This window comes from Mesocricetus auratus, unplaced genomic scaffold (assembly GCF_017639785.1).
Source record: "Mesocricetus auratus isolate SY011 unplaced genomic scaffold, BCM_Maur_2.0 Super-Scaffold_100691, whole genome shotgun sequence".
NCBI classification, from domain to species: domain Eukaryota; kingdom Metazoa; phylum Chordata; class Mammalia; order Rodentia; family Cricetidae; genus Mesocricetus; species Mesocricetus auratus.
In genome coordinates, this window is record NW_024429267.1 from 16,000,212 (window position 1) to 16,023,610 (window position 23,399).

At 38.0% G+C, this 23,399-nt stretch overlaps 1 protein-coding gene and 1 long non-coding RNA gene across 4 annotated transcripts in view; one reads left to right on the top strand and one right to left on the bottom strand.

Annotated features, from left to right (window-relative positions):
* LOC110341564 overlaps positions 1-17,207 on the top strand; it is a 29,901-nt gene extending 12,694 nt beyond the window's left edge. The window contains exons 2-6 of one of the 3 annotated variants that reach the window (XR_005874851.1): positions 844-930; positions 6,580-6,694; positions 6,848-6,974; positions 12,166-12,235; positions 17,032-17,207. This is a non-coding gene — a long non-coding RNA (uncharacterized LOC110341564). Of the gene's footprint in view, positions 1-843; positions 931-6,579; positions 6,695-6,847; positions 6,975-7,416; positions 7,571-12,165; positions 12,236-17,031 lie in introns of those variants that run through there. The other 2 variants (XR_005874850.1, XR_005874852.1) reach the window with 2 other exon arrangements.
* Positions 1-23,399, bottom strand: part of Fam83b (family with sequence similarity 83 member B) — a 72,467-nt gene that overhangs the window by 23,274 nt on the left and 25,794 nt on the right. The gene's annotated exons all lie outside the window — the stretch shown is intronic.

Here is a 23,399-nt window from a genome sequence, read left to right on the forward strand (position 1 = left end):
GAATAATTTCAATTTTCATACATATGCACAACTGACACTTTAAGAGCTGTATTTATTCTAGGTAGCAAAATTCAAATTGGAATCTTGATTTGGTCAAGCAGAATATTTTTGAGGCAATTGTAATATGCCTGAAATTTGCGTTATTTGAGACTTCATTGGCAAATAAATCAAAAGATGTAACAAAAACCTACAGATATTCTTGACAGCATTAAGAAACCAGGGAAGAGGAAAAGTTATTGAAATTATCAAAATGTGAAGCACTCCAATAAGAAATCTATCCTTTAACTTGGATTATTGAGGTGATTAAATGCAATGGTAAGCCTGGAAACTCTGGTGAATTAATTACCTGATGGGCTGTATCATTTTCAATCATTTACCTTTAAACTAAACTACAAATCATGAGCATGTAAAAAAGATTCCCCCTCCATTCATAAAGTGACTATAAAGTTCAGAGAGAATATCGCTGCTGTTACAGACCTAATGGTATGTCAGATTACCTTTGTTTATTTTTAACACTGACTGCAAACTACATATGTAAAATTTAGGGCATTTCTTTCAACTCTAGGAAGATAAAGTGCTTGGGGCATTCTTAAGACATGAAAAATATTATTAAAAATACTTCTAATATTCACTATACTGTGTGTTTTTCCTCCTCCCTCCCTCTCTTGAGCATGTAGACTACAGTAAGACCAAAATATACAGAAAAAGAAACAACATCCTAATTTCTCAAAGAATGATGCTTTTTTTCCCCTTTCATTTTGGTTTGCATTTGGTATTGCATTTACTTGTATAGTATTAAAACTATTTAATATAATACTATATATTGTGTATTTATCATTACAGGGTATTTTCTTCTCACTATAAACTGTTGGAATGATCATGTGTGAAGGCTGCAGCACACAAATGAAGAAGACTCAAAATCTGTTGCAAGTAAGCAAGATGGAACATTGAAGCGTAATAGGTTCAGGAGATTCTGGGAGGCATCCAAATTTTCCTGGCAGCTTTCACAGTTGAGACACTTATAAAAAAGGAATTTATCTACAAAAGTGTATGTATTATTAAGGAAGCCAGCAAGAGAGTACTCAAGTGCTTGATCAGGAAGAGAGCAGAGACAAAGAAATGACTCCCTCTCTGCCTGGTGCCTCCCACTGCAACACTTACAGTAGGAAGACAAGCACCAGGGAAAGGGATGTTTGGGCGTCAAAATCTCAAAGAAGGGCAGAGAATGGTAGGTAGGAAATAGACCCCACCATTAGGCTGGGGATGGGAGTAGAGAAAGATCCCCAGGGATTTTGAGCACATAACAGGCAACAGTGATATTTAGGGACATAATGGTAAAAACTTGACAGTCAATGGGACAGCAATGGTTCAGTGGTGAATGTACTCCCAGACAACTTTCAGAATCCTGGAATGAGTGGCATCACCAGTGACAGAAATATGCATATTAAATGTTGGGGAAAATGGCTGTGTTAAGGTTCAACCATCTATGATCCTGATAGGTGGGGATCCTTATAGCTATTTGGGATTAAGGAGAAAACTCTTAGCCTTGATTTTTAAAATTAGTTTCATGGTTAGCATGTATTATATAAAATAGTATGTTTCATCATATTTTCACATATGTACACAATGTACTTTAATAATATTGACTCCTCTTCAGCCTTTTCTGTCATTCATGCTCCTACTGCTGTCCTTCTCATGGCACATAGGCCTTCTTCCATTTACAAAATTGTATTTTCAATGTGTGTGTGTGTGTGTGTGTGTGTGTGATTCTGTCTGTCTGTCTTTCTGTCTGCCTGCCTACCTGAATCAACTATTGAAAACTAAAAATACTAAAATACAGTGTAATATGTGAATTATTACAATGCCATTTGGAATCTGCTACAATCTGAATGCTTTTCTTCTTGGTTTAACATTGTTGTGCTTTGAATATGAACTCTTCCCTCCACAAACCCCTATAGTTGGACAATTATTCCTCATCGAGTGGCATTATTTGGAAAGGTTGTGGAATCTTTTGAAAGGATGGAGCTTTGCTAGAGGAGGTAGGCCACTGAGGGAGGCCTTGATGCTTTATAGTTTGGCTCCACTCCTACTTGCTGTCCTTCCCAATTGCAGATGCAATATGAGCAGCTGCCTGTACTCCAGACCCATTGTCTTCTCCACCATCATGTACTGTGTCTTTTAAATTGCGAACTACAATAAACTGTTCCTCTCTTACTTTTTATCAGATATTTAGATAAGTCAGTGGGAAAAAGAATTAAGACAGAATATTGGAACCAGAAATAGGGCAGGCTGTGATAAACCTGAACATATGACTCATAAGCACTTGGGACTGGTTTGTGGGAGGAATGTGCAAAAGCTTGGAACTTTGGACTACAATAGCCCTCAAACTCTGAAAGCAGAGTGAATGGATATTCTAGTGGAATTTTCAAGACAAAATGGTGAGGAAACTACACAGGGAGGATAATCTCAACAGGTTTCAGAGACACTAAATTTAAGTTTATCAACTAATGCCTTCAGATGAACAAATTTACTTCCAGGATAACATTCAGATTGTGGAATGGCAACTTTTCTCTACATCTACGACTTAGAAGAGTCACGGGTCAGCAAATTTAAACAAAAAAAGTTCAGTTTCAGTTTGATAAGGAAAAGAGCATGGAAAGGTTGAAGCTGCAGACACAGAAGGTGCTAAAAACAAGGCTGAAATTGCGTAGAGACTAGCCCAGTTATCAAGAAATCTGATTTGCACTGGGGAAGTAGGAAATGCTACCTGGTGGCAAGATCCAAGATCAAAAACAACATGTAGGAAACCGGTTTTTCTGACTCAGCCCACATACATAGAGTCCCTACAGCTGGCCCAAAGTGGACAGACAGGCTCTGTCCAAAGCTGTCAAGAGAATTTTACAGCATCATCCTTGTGCTGGTGGGTTTTTCGGGCATGAAAGATGCAGGATTGTGGGGGTGGGGAGGCAGACATGGAGCCATGGTTCTAGAAAGCCTCCCAGGCCAGAAAAAGTGTGGATCCAGGCCTTCTGGGGTCCAGATGAGTTCATTTTGATCTCCAGTGGGTGGACATGAAGCTGAAGGAATGTGGTGTTGGCCCTCCCGGATTTTGTTCTTGCTCCATTCTGCTTTGTTCCCAGCTATTCTCCCATTTTTTTCCTTTTGGAATCGGGATATTGGTGGTTTTCTTTTTGTTGTTGTTGTTGTTTTGTTTTGTTTTACTTTTTGTCTGAATCGCTGTATATTGTAACTATGTAACTTTTTTCATTTTTTTGAGACATTATTTATTTTTGTTTTATATGTATGTGTGTTTGAATGCATATGTGTGCACCATGCTCCTGCAGTTCCTGCTATGGCCAGACGATGGCATCAGATCCCCTGGGACTAGAGTTGCCCGTGGTTGTGTACTGTCCTGTGGGTGCTGGCAGCCAACCCTGCCTCTTCTGAAAGAACAACCAGTGCTCTTAATTGCTGAGACTTCTCTTCAGCCCCTGCAATATTTTATTTTCTATTTATAAGGGCTCATAGTTAAGAGATTTTCTTAGGTTTGACTTCACACCAGTCAAACTTCCTAGTGCTGTGACCCTTTAATACAGTTCTTCATGTTGTGTTGACCACAACCATAAAATTACTCTTGTTGAAACTTCGTAACTGCAATTAATTTTGCTACTGTTATGCATCACAATGTAAATATCTCTATGTGTTTTTTTTTTCTTCCCCACAAATGTGCTGAAGATCTAAACTCAATAGCCTCTTTTTTGTGTGGCAAGCACTTATCCACTATGCCATCCTGCCAGATCCCAAAATAGTGCTTTAAATAAGAGCTGTTAGTTTTACATGTCTTGGCGTATATATTGTTGTAATAGATTTCTTATCCTATTTTGTGTCATTCATTTGATAAAAATTGTATCATATAGTGATTGATCCAAGTTTAAAATGTTAACAGTGAGTGTAGTATTTAGCTTCAAGCTAACTTAAAAAGCATTAGCATGCCGGGCGTTGGTGGTGCACGCCTTTAAACCCAGCACTCGGGAGGCAGAGGCAGGCGGATCTCTGTGAGTTCGAGGCCAGCCTGGTCTACAGAGCGAATTCCAGGACAGCCTCCAAAGCCACAGAGAAACCCTGTCTCGAAAAACCAAAAAAAACCAAAAAAAAAAAAGCATTAGCATTGGAAACTGAGGGCTCTTGAAATTAAGATACATTCTCTGAAATTTTATACATGCTACTATAGCATTTATAAAACCCTCTACGGAATAGAAGAAAATCACACACTGAACAAATATATAAACTAGATCAAACTTTGACCACAGACATGCTATGACACTGAGATTCTTTGTCTTAAGAATCTTTGTAAGACATTGTCTTTGAAAATACCATCATCATTATCCTAGGTCACTTACTACCAGAGCATCTAAGATGCTGGGTCTAGACAGTGGTTCTCAACCTACCTGTGGGTCTAGATCCTTTTGCAAAAACTATGTTTATATTATAATCTATATCACACATTTCTACTTTACCAATTATTCAACACTTTCTGGTTATTTTGCTATTTGCCAATGGTAACATTTACAAACCATTTTGATCTTGTTATCTATAAAATATAACTTGACTTAAATACATTCGATAAAATAAAGCAGTGATAGTAATAACTTGGTTCAATTAAAAAATTTAAGATAAATCCAGATAATGCCTTTCTTTTAAAGTAATGGTTTTTAAAAGCTGGATTATATTTCTAGCATAAACCTTCCTTTTTATTCTTCTTTTCTGAGGCTGAGTTTTTAGACTGAATTGTCATTTAGTGAGGGATCAGAGGAAAGATGTCCATAGCACACCATAAGAGAACACTCTCTCCACATTACTAGCCGAGATTTACATCTTCCTAAACATATTGCACTATCACAATACAAACCAATGAATTTCGGAGTCACCATAAAACAGGGTCTAACCAAAAAATGTTCACAAATATACATCAGATGAAAGTGGCTCTATACTATCCAGCTGTTGCCATGAGTGTCTATTTCTGTGTGTTCTCTTTTAGCTCTGATGAAGTAGCAATGCTTATATGTAATTATGATCAGTATCCTTTATCTATAAATCTCCATACTTTAGGATAACTATTAACTGAAATACTTAGTGTCTTGGCTTATTTAGCTATAGAACATATATACTAAATTATATTTAATTAAGAAAAATACGGGTTTTTTTCTTATTTTGGTGACAAAATTAGATGAAATATGTAGATGAAATATGTACCCAAATACCAACTCAATTGACTCCATATATTTGGTCCATATGGGCTCACCGGTATAGGTTTAGGTACTTTCACATTTTCTTAGTACTATAAATATTTAGTCTATTTCAAAGTGAACTAGACATTATATAATGTGATGTTTTTGTAAAACCCATTTACTGAAAATTTTGATTCTCTGTAGAGATATAATAGCATGACAAGTTGAAAAAAATTTCTTCACATGAATGTCAACTGTGATTTCAATAAGTATATGTATACACACAGACAGACAGAGTGAGAGAGAGAGAGAGAGTATAAGTATATTGGGATGAATGAGAGAGGAATGGGATATATACTCAGGCTACCCTTTAGAAATCTTAATTATGAAATGAAAGTGTAAAGGATGAGTAAGGGGGATTTGTTTCTCTACATAGGAATGATATCTTTACATGTGTAAATAAAATTAGAAATATGACACACACCTTTGCTGTCAGCATTCAGGGGGCAGAAGAAGGTGGATATCTGTGAGTCCCAGGCCAACCTGATCTACATAGTGAGTTCAAGAACAGGGAAAGGCTACATAACAATACATTATCTCAAAAAATAGATAAAGTAAGCAAGCTCATAATACAGCATGAATAATTTGTGATGAAAAATTGTGATCTTACTTTAAATCTTGATATTGTCTTAGTTTTACAATAATTTCTGAAATCTATCACAATTGCTTACATTCTTGCAAGTTTTAATGTTTAACTTGTTGAATAGTTTCTTTAAAGTTCTCATGATACAGGACCAACAGATTTTTGAGATCTACTATACAGCACAGTGATTAAACTTACTAATAATACTTTGTATTATTTTTACCTTTTTCAAAATTTTTAACAAGTATTTGATTGCTTTTAATAATTTATCAATAATTTTAATTATTTAGTTATTATATAATATTACATTATCATAATATATTATAATAACATTCTAAGTTATTATGAAAAGCTTAAAATTCTCAGTGCAAAGTGTTAAAAGGATGGAAGTTAATTAATATATTAACTTTGTTCAATAATTGTACAATACATATATTAAGATATTACATAGGAAGCTGGCGAGATGGTTCAGCTGGTAAAGGTACTTGCTGCCAAGTTGGCCATGTGATTCAGCCCCCAGGACATGTATGGTAGAAGGAGAAAACTGAGTCCTGTAAGTTATCCTTTCACACACTCACACACTCACACACACACACACACACACACACAATAAATGAAGAAATGTAATAAAATGTTTGCCTGCTTCAAAAAATACATTGAATACCTTAAATATACATAATAATATATACCAGTTTGTAAATGTTTTAGGTTTCTACTTACGTCTGCATATCACAATCAGAAACACACTGATGACTTCATGGTAAAGAGAAACTGGCTTCCATTAGTGTCTCCAGCACCCGAAAGAGAGGAAAACTACTGAGAGGTATCACTAGAGTCAATAGTTTTACTATTGCTTTACTTTTTCGCTAATTTTTACTAATTAGTACTGTTTTACTAATAGTTTTACTTTTCCCTGTAGCAAGTAAACATTCCCTGGTTACCCAACATCCCTTTATCTTGCTCTCCCTTTTTGAAGAGAGAAGAAAGGGCTCTACACTTGAGGAAACGGACTGCATCATTACCAGGTTTTTCTGCCACTCCTCCTATCTGCCCAGCTGGTTCCCACCTTCACTCCACTGCCTCTGCATCTCAGAATCCTTTGGGTAAGTTTTTCTTTGCGTCTCTTCACTGATTTGCATGCCCATACATTTCATACTATGTGCCCCCCACACAGCTATAGCCAGACTCTGGTTCTTAAAAGTTCTTTGCTTGGTAGTTCTCATGACAGTAACAGTACAGACTCCAGTACTTCATAGTGTGATGTTGTAACAGTCAGGATCACATTGACTCATCCACAGGACAAGAGTGATTGGGCAGCCTTGGCACAGGCAGTGCCACACTGGTGCTGAGTGATAAAGTATGTTCTGAGATTGCCAGACAGAGTGAGAAGTATCAGTCAGGAATGGACACAGGGCAAAGGTACAAAGAGGAGTACTTATCTTAAATGTTATTATTTGGGGTAGCAATGATCTACATCAGACTAATGCTTACTATTTGGACAACTACTTCTAAATGGATGACTGTACCTATGAATTTGGTTTACAGACTACCTCAGGACTCTTGGGAGATGTTCCTTAATGCTTTTAAACAGGTTTTATTGTACTATAGACTTCTTTAAATTATTTATTTATTTATTATCATTATTTATTTATTTATTTTACATCATGACTGCAATTTTCCATCCCTCCTTCACCCATCTCCCCTCTATCCCCTTCTATAATCCACTACTCCTCTGCTTAAGATAGACTTTTTGATAAATGGCTGCATGTCACCTTATGTCCTTGGTTGATCACTGCCTCCTAACTCACTATATATCTGTGAACATAAAACATGTTATAGGCTTTGTTAGAAAAGATAGGCTCTTGTTTGTAAGTTAAAACAAACAAGAACAACAAGAAAAACTGACCTATTGTTTAATCAGACATTGAATAAAATCTAAACAGTTTAAATTACTAGGGTTGGTCAAAAGAATCTTAAAGTGAATAGAAAACTCTTTTGACTACTTATACTGAAACAAAACCAATCTTACAGAGTTCCCAGTATAATAAAGAGCCCTCCCCTAGTTATGACAGATAAGTGCTAAGCATTCATGGTATGACGGCTCTAGGATTGTTGTAAGAGATACTAGAGCCTACTTATGTGAACATATCGGATATATGAACACGTGGAGCAATGATTCTAAAATCTGCATGGGAAACAAAATGTGTGAGTATACAGAAAATGTTAGAGAGAAATCCAATTGGAAAGTATTATGTTAAAACAGTATGCCACAGGATTGCAAAAAGTAAAGGAAAGTCATGTAGAAAAGGTAGAGTGAGTAAAAAAATTCAGTGTCAGTTTCCTTGTTGACTGTTTGTTTGTTTGTTTGTTTTTGAGACCTGATCCTAATCTGCAGCAAGAGTGTGTTTGGACTACTCAGCAATTCTTCTGCACCAGTCTCTGGACTATTGAGATCACAACTCTTCTAGATTAAAATACTTTTTGATTAGGATAATTTTAGATTGCTTATGATAAAATGGCTTATATTAACAGAAATAATAAAACAAAGACCAGTCCTCCATAGAAACTTATTAAGAAAAATACATTTGGCTATTACATATGTGAAAATGAGTATAAAAGTTCAACTGTAGAAAACTGGATACCTAGCTATAAGTTTTTCCAATTATCGATTTAGAAATTGGTATGAAACATACAGAGTCACATGAAACCTCAGGATAAGGTTCAGGAATGCCAGGAAAAAGAGAACAAAAAGACAGTAAGAGCCAGAAATTTAGGACACCTGGAACAAGATAGAATCATCTAGAAATGACAGGGCGCTGCACTCAGGAAATCTCAACAACATGGTCACCTAAACAAGACTTGCACAATAACAACATCAGTCAACATGCCAACATGAATGGGGAAATGCCATAATGTTCCAGCCCTACAGTAAGAGGTCCACGCTGCTGAGAGAGGGAGAACGTCCAGGGTCAAATTCCCTGAGAGGTCCTCCAAACCCTCTTTGCTAGGGGTTAAATTAAAAGCAACTTCTAAAAGTGACTCAGGCATATAAAACCAAACTGATCACAATCAAAAGTAGGCTCTATCTGTAAATAAAGAGATTCAGGACAGCAAGAGAACTGACACCTAAAGGTTTGAAAAGATGCAAAGGATAGTCTAGAGGAGAGAAATGTAGTCAAGTTATTTAGTGGTCATAAAACAATACTCCTGTCATTACATATCAAACTGCCAAAGTACAAAATTACCTCCATTATTTCTCTATATGCCTGGCTAATAAAGACCATGTGTTGTGTATGCTCGATATGCAACGTCTTCCAGGTCAGGTCAAGGAAGGGCTTAGTATTCCGGTGGTTTACTTTCAGTTGGCATCTGCCTTTGCTTTCCTTCTTTTCCAGTTTTGCAGGAATGAATAAAGAAAGCAAGGCTATTTGAAGAAGAGCCCCCATATTATTTTTCATTACATTTCTATAGCACACAATGCTGAGTCACCACAGAATTTAATAATGCTTTTTCCTGTCAACATGTGATTCATTATACATTTTTCATATAAATTCTATAACATGATGGAGAAGACTGAGTTCTATTTACCACATTATAACAGACAAAAAGTTATTGCATAAGAGAACTGTAAGGAGGGAGAGAGAGACTTGTAAATGTGAAAGCCACTGTTAAGTCAGAAACATTTTACTTGCTGACTTTTTACTAGCATAGGAATGTTTACTAGATTTCCCTCCCGCATTGATGTTTTAGTGTAGGTGCACATAGAGAACGAATTCAGAAGAGGGTAACAGTATATAAGGGTGATAACCTGAAAGTGGAACCAATAGAAGTTATGTTTTGAAAGACTGTCTTTAGCCTCAGCATCTTTTCAGACTATTCAAGAACCCTACTTGGGCTCGGATAGACTGACGCCCTGTTCTTCCTCCACAAGTGAGGAATACCTGAGATTGTCATTAAGTCAACAAAGATTTCCAGTGTCAAAGAACTGTCATGGTCTATTGAAAAATGTAAATGTTGCCCTATGATTGCCTTTTAATGTCCAAAGACACAACTACAGTTGCATTCAATATGAAGCATCCTGCCCTCGGTGAGTACTTATTAACTCACATGTGGCTATGGTTCTTGCAGCTCAGCACCCACACACTTTCTTACTAGTAGTACAGGGTTGGGAGGCAGGAATGCCTATCATGTCCGTCAGCTCTGGCATCACTCACTTTAAAGTTTAAAGTATCTCAAATTCAGGTGTCAGCTGTGGGGTCTGTTAAGAATCTGTGTTTTCCTAAGGCAAGCAATAGCGATGAATGCACACAGACACGCACGTGTGTGTGTGTGTGTGTGTGTGTGTGTGTGTGTGTGTGTGTGTGTGTGTGTGTGTGTGTGTATGTAAGTCTGTATTCCCACATGTTTTGTCACTGACATACTTGAATCTGTAGCAGGGATTTATATCTTCTTGGTCACCAACAAGAAACAGGAACAATGGAATACTTAGCACTGACATTAAGTTTTAAGTACTCCGTTTTGAGTATAAAAGTAATTTTATAGTTGATAAATGCAAAATAAAAATAAACAACATTTTTTATGCCCCCTACCCTGCAATCTTCAGAAAGAGCACAGTCCCATCGAGCAAAGCTCATATTACAATTGATCTTCATGCTGAGGCCAAAGTGATGGAGCAATTTGATAGGGACCCCCAGAGACTGATGTGCTGGCATGGGGTCAGATGAAGCTGAGGGTACCCCCTTCTTCTCTCATCACCTCATGCCACTGGAAGGCAGTGACCTAGAACTAGACTGGCTCTTTGTTCTTTTTTTCATGTGTCTTTTTAAAGAATGGTTTTTTCATTTTGTATTATGTGTATATGTGCACACCTGCATGAGTTTATGTTCACCATGTATCCAGAGGGGCAGAGTATCCAGAAAGGCAGACATGCTAAATCTCTTGGGGCTGGATTGACAAGTGGTTGTGAGACACTTGATGTAGGGACTGGGAACCGAACCTTAGTACTCTGAAAGAAGAGCAAGTACTGTAAATCCCTGAGCTCTCTCATTTGCTCAGATGTGAGTGCTTTTTATATAAAGATAACTGAAGGAAAGACCCATCAGTGAGTTTAAATGTGGGTAGCATCTTCATATATGTTGTAAAAGCTGCACATCTATGGAATCTGACAGGTCCACAGGTAGTGAGCAACACATAATGTGTTGTGCCATATTTAGCTCATTAAATGCCCATTTGTTCTCTCCCTCTTGTGTTGGCCCTTACACCCTCATGACTATTGGTAAAATCCTTTTGGAGAGTAGCTTCCACCATCCAAAAGCTAAGAATATCATCAAATAGTATCTGATGTCTATATGGGAGCTTTTCTGTTTTGCTATAACCTGCCTATCTGGTCTTCTCATTAATGTATTTTTAAATACTTTGACTTAGGACTTTCTTTGTTCTATTACTATACAAAGATGACAAAACTGTTACCATGTTGGAACCTTTTTCTTTGGGGCAACCTGAATCAGCTTTCCTGGGCTGTGACCTCTCATATTTGGCTTTAGAATTAACGGTCTTTTAGTCTCTTTGCAGTTGCAACTGTGCTTTTGAAATTATAAATGTCATTACTTTGTACATATCTAATTTGAATTTTTGGCACCAGGCAATTCATTGGCTCCTTTTACCACAAGGGGACACAGTAAGAAGATGGCTAACAACAAGCCATGTCTGGCTTTACATCTGACATATGGAAATGTGACAGTGTATCTCCAATCCTTGTCCAATGCTGCTGCTCACTGTGGGGCATCTTTATTGTTCACCCCAGTGAACTTGTGTCTCAAGGGTAGTAGGAGTACAGCTGGAGGCCCCTGGATCCTGGCTCTCAGTCACCCCTTTCCTCCAACACTTTCTTACTGAAGTTCAGGAGCTTGAGGCCCCTGGTTCCCAGCCTTAGTTCCACATAATTCTCTTAAGAACTTTGTAAGAGGCCCATTGAAATCTTGTTATGGCTGTGAGGCCAGGTATTAGCAATTCCAAAAACTCCCAGGGTAACTGTGCTGTGCATCTACAATGAGACCCACAGCTGTTTCCAAATTTCTCCTGGTTAAAAACACTCCTGTTTAAACACTGGCCCTCAGGCAAAAATCACAGGACTCAAGTAGAACCTCAGGGTCAGGAAGTCAAGACCATCATTTCTGGGTGGTGTCAGCTCTGCTGGTTGGGGAAAATGCTTTGAAGCCACAACAATTGTATTCTCAGAAATTTGTGATCCAGGACTCTGAGTGCCAGTCTTGGTGATCTGCCCCTGTGTTTTAGATTCTGAAGGTATGTGGGCAGTTCAAGAGGCATTTCTCAGGAGCCCTGGGTGCTGCTGTTGGTACTGGAGGTGGGTACACACTATGATAACTGCTGACACGGTCCTCACACTCTGTGCTTGGATGACATGAGGCTCAAAGAAAGATGCCTCACAAATCAGTTCCAGGTCCCTCTCCCATTCCCTCCCATCCTCCCGTGCCCTCCCCCCAACCCCCCCCTTATCCCCTCATTCCCCCAGGGAGGGTGAGGCCCTCCATGGGGGTGTCCATAGTCTGTCATTTCATATAGGGCAGGGCCTAGACCCTTCCCCAAGAGTTCAGGGTAAGAGTGCACCTCACATTGTTCTATGGGAGTCCAAAGTCCGTGTGTATACTTGGGATGGGTACTGATCTGCTGCCCAAGGCTCAATAGATTCCCTAGGCCTCCTCACTGACACCCAAATTCAGGGGGTATTGATCAGTCCCATGCTGGATTCCCAGGCTGATGCCTGGGATTCAAGAGTTAACCTTTGTCTGGTCAGCTGTTTCTGGGGGTTAAACCAGCCCAGTCTTAATCCCTTTGATCATCAGTCCTCCCTCTCTGTTACTGGCTTTCTTGAGTTCAGCTCAGTACTTAACCAGCCACTAAATGAAGTTCATGTTAAACATTAATGTAATTTTTGAAAGGTTATATCTGATTTTTTTTTACCAAAATAAATCTGGAGAAAAAAAAAAAAAAGAAAAGAAAGATGCCTCAAGCACTCCCTAGCACCAGGTCTTATCAAAAACACGTGAGTTTGTTCCGAACTATAGGAGAAATCAAACAAGCAAGGAGCTCAGTTTTCACAGATAAAGAATAGGGTCTATATTTATTCCTCTCCCCAGTGTGGTCACTTTGAATAAATCCCCTTTATCTGATTTTCACTGTAATGTGTCTCTTCAATTGGCATCCTGAGGACAGTGAGCTGAGTCTATTTTTTAAGGGTACTAGAGTCCAGGATCAGACCCTAACAACTCAAGTGACAAGGGCAGTGAATACAGAATCAATTAGACATATGTGAGTGAAAGAATTAATTAGTCCTGAGAAAATTTCACATGAGGTTATGGGAAAATAAAGGGGAGAAAAAAACATTAAACAAATGGCTTCTAAGTTAGTAACCTGAATGTGTGGCTAGATGGTGATAACATTATCCTACTGAGAAAACAAATTCAAGCTTCAGTTAGGAGGTAGAGATAAGTAGTTCACTTGAGGAGGTATTAAGTTTAGGGTCTCTGGAACACTCCACTGTGAATGTATAGAAGATTCTGGGCATGAACACAGATCATGGACAGTACTTCATTCTTTCTGGAAATTGTTGCAATTCCCAACACCTGATAAATGACTACAAAGACCAGCCATGCCCATCTCTGTCTCCCCTGAAACATAAGGAGCAGCCACTGGTATGACTGGTATGTTGCATCTACAGAGGTAGTCATATGATAACTCTCCTGGGCTTCCCTGCTTGTAACATTTAAAGTACCTAGAAAACACAATCACAGAAATAATGATGCTCACTACCAGCAAGGAGATTATATCTACTGTGACTAATCATGATATCCAAGGTTGTATTCCATCTGTGAATTCAGCACTATCCAGATAGTATGTGTGTTGATACACTTAATATTATATGTCTGTATTTCCCCTATTAAGTTAGGCCATTAGCTATCGCAATACCAGTACAGTAGAAGATTAGCCAGGAAAGTATCCTAGCTCTGCTATAAAGAAGTGAATTGCTTACCAACAGGGCCTCAGATAAAAAACCTTGACAGGATGTGGCAATGTTAACAGCATTGACACAAAGATCCAAGTAAGAAATAGTGGAGCGGCTTCCAGGTGAATACCGCCAGAATTGTGTCAAATGTGTTTCGTACTGTTTTGAACTTCTATTATTTCACTATGGCTTTGCAAACCTAGAAATGTCATGATTCTCAGTTATGTTTAATCAGCAAATTCATTTGTATTAGACAAGTTCCGAGGACTTTGACTGACACTTGTAATCTCAAACCTAGTGGGTTTCCCTGACAATAATCAAAATGAGAATTCAAGTATCAAAATATTTCGCCTTTTTCATTCTGTCAGTTTTAATGTAAAATGCCTGTAAATGTGTGCTATTCTTCCCCGCCTTCTAGAAACTACCACACAGAAGTCATTTAAATGTACCACAATAAAAAGACAATTGTAAGACTATCAGTGCGGGACAGTCAGTATATTCTAGGGTGGTTGATCTCAACCTTCCTAATGCTGCAAACCTTAATACAGTTCCTCATGTGGTGAAACCCAACTGTAAATTTATTTTTGTTGCTATATCCTAACTATAATTGCTACTGTTAAAAATTGAAATGTAAATACTTTTGGAGAAAGAGGCTTGGAAAGGGGTCACAAACCACAGGTTGAGAACCACTGTTCTAGGGCCTTCATTAGACAAACAGCCATATATACAACACACACACACCAGCAGAAGGGAAAATATGAACATCAGGTGATTATTTTCAGAATGAGTAGTTGTTCAGACTTCACAAAGGAATGAGTGTATTTGAATACACACTACTTAAACAGATTAAAGTAGAACTCAGGAAGAGTCAAACTGGCCCAGCTACCCATGGGTATAAAAACTGTTCTATAAACATAAATGTGCAAGTTTCAAGGAAGCACAGGGAGAATAATGTAACTTTTGTAAGAACAAAGGGACCTTGAGATATCACTGGAGTATCCCTCTGTGGTCCTCAGCTCACAATGGTTCCAGCTTAATCATCCTCATTATCTTAATGCTGAATTTTTTTTCTTCACTATCTGAAAATAATTTCTTCACTATCTCTTTATAACATCCCTTCTCATTTATTAGGCTTTGGATGTTATCTTATCGCTGTGATGAAATACCATGACCAAAGCAACTTGGGGAGGAAAGGGTTTCTTTGACTCACCCTTTCAAGTTACTGTTCCTCACTGAAGGAAGTCAGGAGAGGAACCCAAACAAGGCAGGAACTGGGAAGCAGGAGCTGAAGCAGAGGTCATAGGGTGGGGGTACTGCTTACTGGCTTGTTCCTCATGGCTTGCTCAGTCTGCATTTTTTTTTTTTTTGAAGAACCCAGGACCACAAGCCAAGGGAGGGCACCACCCACCATGGGCTGACCTTCTGAAATCAATGACTGATTAAGAAAATGTCCTACAGGCTTGCCTACAGGCTGCTTTTATGGAGGCATTTTGTTAATTGTGGTTCTCTCCTCATAGATGAATCTAACTTGTGTTAAGTTGAAGAAAAACCATCCAGCACAAATGTTATCATTTCCTCATTTCTCCTCTCTGTCACAGGCCACACAATGAAGCAGTTTTGTTTTGTTTTGCTTGTTTTTTTAAAGGCAACAGCTGTAGCTGAATTAAAACCTAACCTTTGGAACTGGAGATTTACTTTCTATCCTTATGCAACACAATATTTTAACAGTCAATTTAAGTATTCTTTGAGGATCACAGTACCATCCCCCTCATATAGAATAAAGCCAAGGGGTGGAGCTTGGACACAAATTTAGGTAAACTTACCCAGAATCTAGGTTTCATTCCTGTGTACAGGCTTAAAGTTCTTTCTAAAGCTATAATAATGAGTTTGCACCTGCTCATTGCTAATACTTTTTGGCCAAACAAATCATTATTTTTATTTTAATCCTGACTTCTAGGGACTTGCTACTCTTTCCTGAGCCATTTATTAAATAAAAATACCTAAGGAACAGGCTTCATATTGTACTCCAGAAAAATAGCCCACAAAAATATTAACCTAAAGAGCAGATGGCTGAGGACAAACCCCTGTAGAGTTCTATTTCTTAGGTTCTTAATTAAAGTCATTTCAAGTGAATCCTCTCAAATGTGACACCTGAACAGACTATAGCTTTATATCATGCTTGGAGCGTGTGTGGGTATAGTTCTTGGCAGGCACCGCGCAAATATGCTAAAATTACACAAAGTTGATTTTCTTCTCCTAATTTACCTTTGAGACTGTCAGTCTACATAAAATCAACAGATGATCACAGTCCAGAGAGGTGAGGGCCACACTTACAAATTATGACACATCTATTCCTACATTAGATACTGAACAGTTGGGAAAGCCATGTAAGTCTGTGGAGACCATGCCATGTATAGCATTTACAGGACTCCAGTTAATACACGACTGAAGCATCATACATGTCATTAAATTGACAGACTGGAACAATTTTCCCTCTCCAAAAATTAACCCTTTAGCAGTGAATATAAATGACGAAGTGAGACAGAACATAAGTACTGTGGAATACTAGGAGAGGGATATACTTTCTGTGACTTTAGGTTTAATTTAGAAAATGGCTCTGCATAGAACTTACGTTAAAGGACTGACTACTTTAATATATCCACATGTGCAAAAAAATATATCAGAACAAGAAATATGAAATTGAGGCATAATGTGATGGTAAACCTTTATGTCGGTAAATACCTTAAAATCAAAAGCATTAAAATACCAGGCTGATAAATAAAATTTTGCTCATCTTTTACATTTTTATATATTTACATGATTTAGGTAGTTTACAGTCATAAAATAATTGTATTGGCATAGCATATTCTGAAGAATATTGACAAATTACTACATTATGAACAGACTATTATTATAAGAAAAATTGATGACTAAAACTAATCATTTTCAGGAGTTAAATTTTCTCAGCAGGAAAAACCAGACTTCTTGGAAAATAATACTGTATCTGCTGTCTGTTACTGCACAACAGATTATCCTCTAAACTTGAAACAGTGACATCTTTATTGAGTAGCTGAAGAGGATGTAGAATCTACAGGCAAAGCCTGCAGGTGCTCACTAACAGGCTCTTTTGGCTCCAGGCAGGAGATGTCTGCAGTTGGTGGGAAGGAAAATGTGTTTCCAAGATGGTTCATTCACATGGCAGTTGGTAGGTGACCTCAGCTCCTCATTCCAGTGAGCACTATGTAAGCTGCTGGGTGACCTCATGAGGTAGCCACTGGATTCCTCCAGAGTAATGCAAGAGAGACTCAGACTGCCTTATGCCCCAAGCTTGCCTCATCTGCACCCTGCTCTTACTGACTGGAAAGAAGCCACCAAGCCCAACCTACGCAAAAGGGGAAGAAGGAGAGTTCCACCTTTTAAAGATTGCTGGTGAATGCCTTCCTTGGGTCACATTATTTCTTGCAATGTTACATAGCTAAGAGCTTCAATTTCTTCATATAACTCTAAAAACAAAAAATAAAACTCTGTAGACCTATGCATTATTGTGAAACTAAGTCCTTGGAAGCCTGTGGCTTTGAGACAAAGAAATATTTAATTCTGGAAATGAGCTTCAGAGTTTTAAAAATTCAGTTGTTAGTAGTTGAAATACATACTTAAAAACATGACTGGAAAGAGGAAATTGTGATTGGCTTCTAAGGGACAATCTTTAATTTCAATGTGACTAGTGAATGGGAAAAAATTAATTCATATATAGTCCAAAAAGGTTAACATGGCACTTCTTCCAACATACTCTACAAAAGTAAAATTTTTTTCAAAACAACTATAATTAATATGATGTTTTAAGAGTCTTATATTTTGTTTCAATTATGACTATAAATTTTGATATTTCCATATTTAAAAGATTATAATTTTTAACAATCATGTTTAACATAAATAGATTAAATGTGTAATTTATACATATATCAGAACACCTCACTACTAAATTTCACATAGTTGTTTAAATTTACAGTGTTACTTGAAACTATGTTTTAGCCTTTAGACACAGAAACATGGAGCTGGGGAGATGGCCTGGTGGTTAAGTGATCTTACTGCTCCTGGTTAGGTTTTTTTTGTTCTCAGCTGATGACAATCACCTGTAATTTCAGTTCCATGGGATCCAACAGCCTCCACAGTCTTCTGCACATATGTGATGCATATGCATACACCCAGCCACACACACATACACATTCCAAAACTAACTAACTAACTAAATTTTTAGATTCAGAAGTGCACAGACTCTGTTAGGTTTCCCAGAGTTAAACTTTTGCAGCGTGTTTCAAAGCCTTGGTGGGCTTTGTAAAATTCTAAAATCAAGAAACAGAAGTCCCAATAGTCCCCTTTTAGCATTGCCATCTTAATCACAGAACATAGTATATGTAGTTTTGATTCATAGAGTTTCATTAAGACAATGTTGAAAATTAGGTTTCCTGATGGGCCCTACAAAAAAAAAGTTAGAAAAGTTTATTCAATCCAGATGGTGGTAGCACATCCCAGCACTTGGCAGGCAGATCTCTGTGAGTTCAAGGCTGGCATGATCTACAGAGAAAATTCCAGGATAGCCAGGGCTATATAGAAAGACCCTGTCTTATAGAAGAAAAAATAGGAGACAGGAAAAGGAAAAGCAAAAGGCAGAATGGCTCCCATCTACACCAAAGTTGAAAATACTCAACATGAGAGTAAACTAAATGAAAACTTCCAGATTTCCCAAGATGAGTAATATCTATATTTTACTACTTACATAAGTTTAGAAAACTGGTGAATTTTTCTAGTGAAACTGTACTTTTATATTTTAAACCTTTTAATAACACTTAAGATAGAAGTTTTTTTAATTAAATTGACGTGTGGTTCAGACTACACTGTTTTGCATTAAACCAACCATCATATAAAAAACTGATCTTGGCAGAGAAAAACAACTTTTAAAATACAGGTCAAATCCAATGCTTGTGGGACCAAGATCAAGACAAGGAGAGTTTCTGCCCTTGTTTCCCCTCCCATGGCTCTCATTTGCTAGTTAACAGGGCAAGACACTGACTGAGGCCTAACAGTGACAGTGGTCAAGAAGTGTCCTTCAATCTCAAAAGATTAAAAAAAGAACCCTCAGCTCATAATTACCAAAGTAAAAAGGCCTACAGAGTCCTGATCACACAGAAAATGGAATCCACATGAAATCAGTGAGCAATGAGAAAATCTAACACATGTAACAGAGAAGGGGGGAACCTAAAACACTGTCGACACTCACTAGGAAAGTTGCAGTCGAGATTTTCCTAAGGAAAAGCTGACCCTGGCAAACAGTTGGGCTTTTAATGAGAGCCCAGAAGGTTTACATTTATATGGAATAAGGGGAAATGGGTATAGACCACTATCTGATGACAGCATCATAAAACTCCAGAAATTATCCAAACTGGGGTGATCCATCTTAACCTTAAGTGTCAAGCTCTCCGTAAATCCTTCATGATTTTCCTACTAAATTCCCAAAGGCACTACAATCTTCCAGGCATGTGAGAAGACTGGACTAAATCACCAATAGCTAAGAGAAAAAAAAATGGGCTGAAAAATACACGAAAATACACACAGATGAAAAGTCTCCATATGAATAGCTAGTGAGGAAACCTTGTAAGCTATAGAGGACAGGCATGAAGAGAGGGTCCTGTTCTTGCTAAGTATCTGGATTCATTTCCTAACACCCACACGGTTGCTCATAGGTGTGCGGGTGGTGCACATATGTACATGCAAACAAAACACTCATATACACAGAATCAAAGAAATATAATAATAATGCTAATATTAATATGATATAAATATAATAATAACAATAATAATAATAAATTTAAGAGTAAAATGATCCAGAGTTCTGAGTCTACTCTTAGGACTCAGTGACCAGGGCTGCCTTTTCCGATTTGTAAAGAAGTAGGCATGCCACGCCCAAGCTCTGGAGTGGGAGCACAGCGATGCAGAGGAGTGGAGAGCCTGGCTATTGTGAGTGTTCAGGGTCACTGCTCAGCTGGGTGACTTGGACTTTTGGACTTTCTCCACCTCTCTCTGCCTGTCCAAAACAGAAGCATCTTGTTTGCTCTTACTATCAAACACTCCCGAGTTTCTGCCAGCGGAAATATGACCCCTCTGATACTGATGTTTTCCATTATGGATTTTTCGGGAGTGAATATTGGATTGATATTTAGCCAAATGGCAATGCTTCTGCCTTTCATATTTATTTGTTTGCTTAAGACAATCCCTGCATTCCAATCCAAGAGGCAAAAATCAAAGCGATTACTAGTAGGAAATTAGTAAGACTTAAAGGAAAGTCCTGCCTTGTGAAAGAAGATAAGGAAACTGCATCTTCTGCTGTTTAAAATTCAAAGAGAGAGTCATGATTTAGTAGCAAACATTTATGAACAGTTAGGAGACTTTCCTCATTCCTAAAGGAATCCTACTGGGGAGACTCATCTCAGAACTGTGATGGAGGTTACTAATGAGGAAGAGCTGGGTGAGGAACAGTGATGAAGTAGCCTTCCTTAACACTAATGGTGTTCTCAACTGCCAGTGCTACAGTAATAAAAAGCCAGAGACCTTCTAAGCAGCCTTATTACCAGCAATTTTAAATTTCCACACAACAGGGAACCCCTGATCATTTGTACCCAGGGTGCTCCATACTGTTAAATTATTGCATCACTATGCAGAAGTTCTATCATTGGATTGCAGTAAAATCAGAAGTGGAAAGAGGCAGAGATAGTTGTTTATTATTCACAATATGTATATGTATCTAGTAATTAACATACACTCTTTTTAAAGATCTGTGAAAGGCATTAAAATACAAACACGTGCCCATGCACACATGCACACACACGCACACGCACACACACACACACAGACACACACACACAGACACACACACACAGACACTTGGGGACACCAATGCTTTTACAAGTGCTTATTTAGCTAATATGGAAGAAATTTTCTTACCTGGAAACTGGCTGAATTTCTTTTCTTGCCCCATTTACTATTTTCAGTGTTTTCCATAAGGGATATAAGTATTTTAAAAATGAATCTTAAATATATACAACTAATAAGCTTGCCGATATCTATTTTCATGGCATTATCACATAAATTAAATAGTGCTGGATGGCCTGGTACTCACTATGTACACCAACCTGTCTCTGAGTTCCTGTCAGTATTTTTGCTTCAGTCTCCTGAGAGCTAGGATTAAAGATATGTGTATCACACATAACTGTATCATGATTTTTCTACTTCGATTTTTCACAAAAATGTCATTTCCAGGCTTAATGGTAAAAGCTCATGTGTTTCTAGATCATTTGGAGTGACTATTTAAAAGATCCCAATAATTGATATGTAAGTATGCTGGATGATGAAATTGTGCAGTGGAGTCCTATAACACAGAATCTCATGTTGCACATTGACAAGCCCATCAAGGATCCTTTCCATACTTGCATTACTCTGTCTCATTGAGAAGCCTGGCAAAGAAACGCCATGCCCCTATAGTATCAAATAAGCCAACAAAGTTGTTTCTGTTGTTCATTTTGTTCTGTTGTTACTGCTGTTGTTGCTGTTGTTGGTTTTTGGCATTAGTTAGACCAGCCTTGGCTAGTCTGGAATTCACAATGTAGACAGGGCTAGTATTTTGCCTCTACTTAACCATTTCACATATGTTCTACCACACCCAGCCTGAAAATGAACCTTTGATACGAAGCCTCAGTGAATACAAAGGTCTTCGGCTTATCAAATCTGTAGTGCTTTAGGGGAAATGTCTATAATCAGCACATGTTATCTCTTATTTGTCAATGTTCTCTCATTCCCTTGTGGAATGCCACATGCTCCTTCCTCTTTGTCCTTGTTTATCATGATCATCATCATCACCATCACCATCATCATCATCATGAAAACATAAAACTTTGTTAAGCTGCTAAAATCTGTTCCTATAAAATGGAGTTACAACCTGGAGTAGTAGCACACACTTTTAATCCCAGCATTCTAGGGGCAAATAAAAGTGGATCTCTAAGTTCAAGGCCAGCCTTCTATAGAGCAAGTCCCAGGACAGCCAGGGCTACACAGAGAAACCCTGTCTGAATAAACGACATCTCCCTTCTTTCCCTTCCTCTTTTCCTCTTGCAAAGATTCTCAAACATAAACACACACCACCATAGAATGCACTTCATTCAGGGAAATGATACTCAATTCAAGGACACTAAATAGTGATGTCATTAGATCTGACCAAGCAACAGATACTTCCAGGAAGGAACTAATTTTGAGTCTCCTAACAGAGACTGAGATCACTTGGAGAGAGATGATCCTAGCATAATGAAGGTGATAATAAATACTTAAGTGTCTCTTAGCTAGACAGGACATGTTTGCAAAGTGATTCAAAGGGGAGTGACACTGTGACACAATGACGCTCACTCACTTGGTATACGAACTCAGCCAGGAAAATTAGACATTATAACAATCTTGAGCTGGTGAGAACTGTTAGAGGCTTAGAATGGGATACTGGGCTTTAAAAATACACCAAAAAGATTTTGCTTTATATCTTTTACAAAGTGAAGATATTGATTATAAACAGATGCCATATTTGTCCAGTGTCCCAATTAGTTATTGCAGAGTCCTGGTGAGCAAATACCTAATTTAGCACGAATTTTATATAAACAGCTGATTCCCAAGAATAGCAGCCATCATCTGCACACCCTCACCTTTGCATTTGTGGGGCCCGGTGATGAGCAATATTCTTCTGTCTTACTAACAACTAGCCAGGCCAAACAAACACTCCCAGGAACAGTGAGTCAGGGTGGAGCTGAGACCCAAGCCTCAATGATGTGGTGCTGCAGGAATGACTCCACCCTAATTCAAACTACTCTTCTGCTTATGGGCCTTCCTGATTCCGTGTTCCTAGGAGTAAGATTTCTATCTCACAAAATAAGCTGTGCTAGCATGAAGATTCAGGAGGGAGAAGAGAGGCAAACTGCACTCCGAACACACTTAAATCCAGTGTGATCAGAAGTAACAGCTCCCTGAATGCAAACCACGGAATAACTAGGAAAGATGTTCCAGTGAAAGATAACTGCTTAACGTAATCAGATGCAGTGTTGCATAAGAGGAGTTGACAGTAATTACCATGCGTGCATATATAATCTTGGGAACACTTCTTGAGATCTTAATAATTGCCTGGGAAAAGCCATGCTGGGCACTATTAGAATACATGAAGCTGATACATATGTAACTATGCCAACCGCACAGAAAAACATAGAAAGGAGTTTAGGAAGTTGAAATATATTACTTTAGAGAGCATGTAGGAGAGTAGCTACAGTCAGCTTTTCCAAAGTGGAAACTCAGAAGAGAACAAAGTAAGCAAATACATAAAATAAAGTGGAGGGATCATAAAACAACTTCTAAGCAATAAACAGTAAAAATGATAGGTATAAAATTTTAAAACCTACATAATTAAATGCTATAAAATGAT